We start from the raw sequence: 7,452 nt of genomic DNA, 5'->3' as shown, positions 1-7,452 counted from the left end.
ATGAAAATTTAATAGTCATGGGGGACTGGAATTCGGTAGTAGGAAAAGGAAGAGAAGAAAAAATAGTAGGTGAATATGAAATGGGGGTAAGGAATGAAAGAGGAAGCCACCAGGTAGAATTTTGCACAGAGCATAACTTAACCATAACTAACACTTGGTTCATGAATCACGAAAGGTTGTATACGTGGAAGAGGCCTGGAGACACTGGAAGGTTTCAGATAGATTATATAATGGTAAGACAGAGATTTATGAACCAGGGTCAGATGTGGACTCTGACCACAATCTATTGGTTATGAACTGCAGATTAAAACTGAGGAAACTGCAAAAAAGTAGAAATTTAAGGAGATGGGACCTGTATAAACTGAAAGAACCAGAGGTTGTATAGCGTTTCAGAGACAGCATTAGGGACCGATTGTCAAGAACGGGGGAAAGAAACACAGTAGAAGAACAATGGGTAATTCTGGGAGATGAAATAGTGAAGGCAGCAGAGGATCAAGTAGGTAAAAAGTCAAGGGCTAGTAGAAATCCTTGGGTAACAGAAGAGGTATTGAATTTAATTGATGAAAGAAGAAAATATAAAAATGCAGTAAATGAAGCAGGAGAAAAGGAATACAAACGTCTCAAAAATGAGATCGACAGGAAGTGCAAATTGGCTAAGCAGGGATAGCTAGAGGACAAAAGTAAAGATGTAGAGGCATACATCACTAGGGATAAGACAGATACTGCCTACAGGAAAATTAAAGAGACCTTCGGAGAAAAGAGAACCACTTGTATGAATATCAAGAGCTCAGATGGACAACGAGTTCTAAGCAAAGAAGGGAAGCAGAAAGGTGGAAGGAGATATAGAGGGTCTATACAAGGGCGATGTACTTGAGGGCTATATTATTGAAATGAAAGAGGACATAGATGATGATGAGATGGGAGAGACGACACTGCGTGAAGAGTTTGACAGAGCACTAAAAGACCTAAGTCGAAACAAGGCCCCATTAGAATTACTGGTAGCCTTGGGAGAGCCAGCCCTGACAAAACTCAGCCATATGGTGAGCAAGACGTATGAGACAGGCGAAATTTCCACAGACTTCAAGAAGAATATAATAAGAAACGTCCTGGCAGATTAAAACTGTGTGCCAGACCGAGACTCGAACTCGGGACCTTTGCCTTTCGCGGGCAAGTGCTCTACCAACCGAGTTACCCCAGCACGACTCATAGCTTTACTTCTGCCAGTACCTCGTCTCCTACCTTCCAAACTTTACAGAATCTCTCTGCGAACCTTGCAGAACTAGCACTCCTGGAAGAAAGGATATTGTGGAGACATGGCTTAGCCACAGGCTGGGGGATGTTTCCAGAATGAGATTTTCACTCTGAAGCGGAGTGTGAGCTGATATGAAACTTTCTGGCAGATTAAAACTGTGTGGCTGATCGAGACTCGAACTCTGCAAAGTATGGAAGGTAGGAGACGAGGTACTGGCAGAAGTAAAGCTGTGAGGACGGGGCTTGGGTAGCTCAGTTGGTAGAGCACTTGCCCACGAAAGGCAAAGGTCCCGAGTTCGGGTCTCGGTCCGGCACATAGTTTTAATCTGCCAGGAAGTTTCATATCAGCGCACACTCCGCTGCAGAGTGAAAATCTCATTCTGGAAGAATATAATAATTACGATTGGTTGCAGAGAGCACTATGTCCCAGAGTACTATCATGCTTTCGTAAACCGTCACGTCCAAAAATGGAACCTTACCATCACTTTAAAGCTCCGTGGTAAATTTAATGACCAATGAAGACGGTCTTCAACTGGTCCAAAAACAGTTAAGAACAGCACGTCCAAGTGTCCTGGCAGGAAAGGTATCATCAGCTTATCTCCAAAAGCAAGGTGGTTGCGTAGCTGACGTCCTCAGCGCCCTATCCTCGAAGTCCTCCATGAATAGACTGGCAACTATGGACCATAAACAGCCTTTCTCTGTTGTTAAGTCTCACCCGAGTTCACGGACATCCGGATCGCCAGCGTCTCGTGAGGGGCTTCAGAGGGTACTACACCACGACTCTCCGCAAAGGGTTCTGGTCTAGCGCGACAGCCATCTAGCGGCAGAACGGGTGAAATTACGAAAATTAGCAAACACATTATCCATGCGCTAGAATAGTAATATAAAACTAACTGTTGAGTCTGTAATTCAGAACAGTAGTAACCTTTAACAGAGAGTAACAATTGCTTAATAAATAATGATAATGAAAGAATGTTCCCAATTTGGCACTGGGCTTATAGTCAATGTGAAAACAATAGATTCGATTAGCGATTTTCAAGCCATCTCCCCTAGAATTGTAAATTTGAGTTTAAAAGCATCCAACAAAATTTGTACCATCAATAACGCCCACGCCCCTACTAATGAAAAGAATGTTCGAAAATAGACTAGGAAAGAAGTGGAAAAGTTTTGGGATCTCCTTGACCAAACAATAAACCAAGTAAATATTAACAATGTTAAGATCCTGCTAGGGGACGTTAATGCCCATCTCGGTAGAGAAAAATACTGGGATATCATTGGGAAATGGGCTCCACATAAACAAACAAATAAGAATGACCAAAGACTTGTTGAACTCTGTGGGGAACAAACTGATCTCAAAGTCCACATACTTCAAAAGGAGGCCAAACAAACTTAAAAAACTTGGAAACATTCTGATTGGAGAAAAGGAGAATGGCAGCTGGCTCACATATTGATGGAAAAATTCTTCCACAAAGAAATCTACAATGTTGAAGTATTAAGAGCAGTAGATACAGGTTCAGATCATTACATTATCAAAATCAAAATTAAGTTCACACCACTAAAAAAGATACCAAAATGCAATAAATTAATTAGAAATGTTAAATATAGAGAAGTCACACAAAATATAAAACTGAGAGATAATTTGAAAGAACTGGTTCACATTCTCAGGCAACAAGCAGAAAATTTAGCCAGATTGAACCCACGTAAAAGACAGGTGTCGCAGAACTCAGAATGTCACAAAATTCATGAAGAAAGACATCATGTATGGTTAAAATTTCAAACACTCTAAACAGAAGAAAATGCAACCACCCTAAAAATTATCAGAAAAAAGTTCACACAAACTATCAGGCAAACCAAGAGACGATCACAGAAAGATCTAATTGACTCAATAGAAGAAAATTACCATAAAACCAATTTCAGAGACTTTTACAAAATGTTTGGAAGACAATCACAAAAATTTGCGTCTCCCGCGTTAATGCTGAAAATTGAAGATGGAAAAATGGCACCAGGACACAACTGGGTGGAAAGTGAGTTAATAATAGACTGTTTTCCTTTGTTAGAAATATGATTCATATTGTTGATACTGTGAATGATTATAACATAAAAGCAGTTTCGGTCAATATTTTCTCAAAACACCTGTTACTTTTACATAATTAAGAGTTTTAAAAAATAGTTAAATTTCACATGAGTTTAGCTGAAATTAATAGTGACTTCGCGTACATTTTGCGCAAATGGTTTACTTATTAATTATCGAAATTAGCTTAAAACTTTTAAGCAACAATGCAAAGGAATTTTGTAAAGCCTGATAGAGGAAACCTTCCAAAATTTCATGCACTTACGGCTTACGCACTCATCATCCGACAACAAAGTCAGTCCGCATCTCTCTCGAGTGGAATTGCGTGGAATAAAGCATTGACCCCATGCGAATAGTAGTAGCTGAGTTGGTAAGGCAACGAACTGCAGTTGGCCTTTGGCTGTGGTGAGGCGCACACGCCTTGTATGCGTCTCTTGTATGTGTTGCTTGTGAGCGAGAGCGCGTTTGTTTATTTCCGCATAGCGGCTTGTTTCAGTGTTCGACTTCATTGACCAACAGGGCGTTTTCTTACCGCCAAGCCACGATCAAATTAACTTTTCCATTAAATCACGAATGACCGAAGGCATATAAAGTTGAACATTTTATACGGGATCAAATGCGTCTCCCATCCCAAGGCGTTCTAGGAATACATTTTTCGATCCTTAGTATTACTGTGTACATAAAGTTGGCGAATGACGAGCTGTGCGTCGACCTTGTGCGGCGCCACGCTAACGATCTCAATTTTCGATACTCTGACGGACATGTAGGGACTGTAGCGGTTGATCACACTGGTTTTGGCCTCCGCATGTTCTAGGCGCGCAGTCCGGAACCGCGCGACTGCTACGGTCGCAGGTTCGAATCCTGCCTCGGGCATGGATGTGTGTGATATCCTTAGGTTAGTTAGGTTTAAGTAGTTCTAAGTTCTAGGGGACTGATGACCACAGTAGTTAAGTCCCATAGTGCTCAGAGCCATTTGAACCTCCGCATGTTGCGGGTTTCGAACTTCCGTTTGATGTGCCGTCGGACGTTGAAGTGACCGCCTTTAAACCTTACGGCAGCGTCGTCAGTCACGTGGCTGAAGCCTGGAAAACGTTCGAAAGGTACCGTGTCCTCAATGATGTCCGTCAATACACTTCGAACTACGGAAACACGTGCCTTCCTACTTGGTTATTGCCGGCTGCAGCGCTGTCGTCATGTACGATGGCCAGCCACGCACCTCTTCAAGTTGTGGCCAGGAGGGCCAATTCCATTCTAAGTGTCTCCAACGTAGACTGGTTCAGACGCCGATCGGAGACGTCGCTTCTCCTGCGGCGCCCACCGTGTTACCTCTGTCTTACGCGTCTGCGGCGGCGCTGCCTGCTACGCCCCCTCTGAATCAGTCGGTACCGGTGTCGGCTCCTCTCGACGACGCGATGGACGTTTCGCCTGTCTCTCCTACAACCCTGCCGGAGGCAGTACAAATGAACGGCGACCGTCAGCAGGCACAAGCTGCCTGTCCCGACCCCACGGCTGTTGATCGTGGAGCTGTACTTACCTCCGCCTTTCTGCCATCTGGCCACATGTCGGGCGATAGCCGCCCGCCACCCGACACGGAACAGCGTGTTAGGAGACAACGGTAGCCGAGGATTCAGATCATGATGCACAAATTTTAACTCTAAAAGATGTTTGTGCTGCAACACATGTTAAATATAGTTGTCAACTGTTTAGGAAAGGAACAAAAGTGACAAGATGTTTATAGCACTGATACAGTAGACGATAAATATAATGCTTTTCTCAAGACTTTTCTCGTGCTCTTTGAAAGTTGCTTTCCGTTAGAACGTTGTTTTCCGTTAGGGTACTAGCACAAACAGGCAGCCTGGGTGGCTGACTAGAGGGATAACAATTTCTTGTAGAACAAAGTTCGCAGTTATATCAAAACGTTAGAAACAGGCAAAATCTAAATGCAGCAGCCCATTACAAACAGTATTGTAAGGTGCTTAAAAATGTTATCAAGAAGGCAAAAAGTATGTGGCATGCAGATAGAATAGCTAAGTCTCAGGATAAAATTAAAACCATATAGTCAGTCGTAAAGGAAGTGGCTGGTCTGCAGAGACAGGTCGAGGATATAGAATCAGTGCGTAGTGGGAATGTCCGTGTTACTGATAAGTCGCTTATATGTACAGTATTTAATAATCACTTTCTGAATATAGGCCGGCCGCGGTGGCCATGGGGTTCTAGGCGCAGTAGTCCGGAACCGCGCGACTGCTACGGTCGCAGGTTCGAATCATGCCTTGGGCATGGATGTGTGTGATGTCCTTAGGTTAGTTAGGTTTAAGTTCTAGGGGACTGATGACCTCAGATGTTAAGTCCCATAGCGCTCAGAGCCATTTGAACCATTTGAACCATCTGAATATAGCAGGTGAACTAAATAGAAACCTAGTCCCAACAGGGAATCATATAGCACTCTTAGAAAAAAGTGTTCCGAGACTGTTACCTGAAATGCTCCTCCATGATACTGACAAGAGGGAGATTGAGTTAATAATTAAATCACTAAATCTCATGGATGTGACGGGGTATCTAGCAAAATACTGAAGTATTGTTCTATGTATGTTAGCCAAGTACTTAGCCATATCTATAATTTTTCCTTTAGGAGTGGTCGGTTTCCTGACCGATTAAAGTACTCGGTAGTGAAGCCACATAAAAAGGGAGACAGGGATAATGTTGACAATTTTAGACCTATTTCTATGCCATCGGTGTTTGCTAAAGTTATCGAGAACGTTGTATATACAAGGTTACAGGAGCATTTAAATTCACATAATTTTCTGTCAAATGTACAGTTTGGTTTTAGAAATAGTTTAACAACTGAAAGTGCTATATTCTCTTTTCTCTGTGAGGTTTTGGACGGATTAAATAAAAGGTTGCGAACGCTAGGTGTTTTCTTTGATTTAACGAAGGCTTTTGACTGTGTTGACCACAAAATATTAGTGCAGAAGTTGGACCATTATGGAGTAAGGGGAGTAGCTTACAATTGGTTCGCCTCTTACTTTAAGAACAGAAAGCAGAAGGTAATTCTCCGCAATATTGAGAGTGGTAGTGATGTTCAGTCCCAATGGGGCACTGTTAAGTGGGGCGTTCCCCAAGGGTCGGTGCTGGGGCCACTGCTGTTTCTTATTTATATAAATGATATGCCTTCTAGTATTACAGGTGATTCAAAAAATTTCTGTTTGCTGATGACACCAGCTTGATAGTGAAGGATCTTGTGTGTAATATTGACACAATATCAAATAATGTAGTTCATGAAATAAGTTCATGGCTTATGGAAAATAATTTGATGCTAAATCACAGTAAGACTCAGTTTTTACAGTTTCTAACTCACAATTCAACAAGAACCGATATTTTGATCAGACAGAATGGGCATATTATAAGCGAGACGGAACAGTTCAAGTTCCTAGGCGTTCGGATAGATAGTAAGCTGTTGTGGAAAGCCCATGTCCAGGATCTTGTTCAGAAACTAAATGCTGCTTTATTTACCATTAGAACAGTATCTGAAATAAGTGACAGTTCAACACGAAAAGTAGTCTACTTCGCATATTTTCAAACGCTTATGTCGTACGGTATCATTTTTTTGGGGTAATTCTTCTGATTCAAAAAGGGTATTTTTGGCTCAAAAACGGGTTGTTCGAGCTATATGTGGTGTAAGTTCGAGAACCTCTTGTCGACACCTATTCAATAGTCTGGGAATTCTGACATTGCCCTCAAAGTATATATTTTCTTTAATGTCGTTTGTTGTTAGCAATATTAGCCTATTCTCAAGAGTTAGCAGCTTTCACTCAGTTAATACTAGGCAGAAATCAAATCTGCATGTGGAATGCACTTCCTTGACTCTTGTGCAGAAAGGAGTGCAGTATTCTGCTGCATCCATTTTCAATAAGCTACCACAATAACTCAAAAATCTTAGCAGTAGCCCAAACTCTTTTAAGTCTAAACTGAAGAGTTTCCTCATGGCTCACTCCTTCTATTCTGTCGAGGAGCTCCTGGAAGAACTAAAAAATTAAGCAAATTCCAGTGTTACATTGTTGATTTTCTTTATTTAAACTTACGACTTGTCGCCTGAATATGTTTTTTATATTTCATTTTATCTGTTTCTACTA

Source organism: Schistocerca serialis, chromosome 2 (genome assembly GCF_023864345.2).
Source record: "Schistocerca serialis cubense isolate TAMUIC-IGC-003099 chromosome 2, iqSchSeri2.2, whole genome shotgun sequence".
NCBI lineage: Eukaryota > Metazoa > Arthropoda > Insecta > Orthoptera > Acrididae > Schistocerca > Schistocerca serialis.
Note: the sequence above shows the minus strand (reverse complement) of the source record.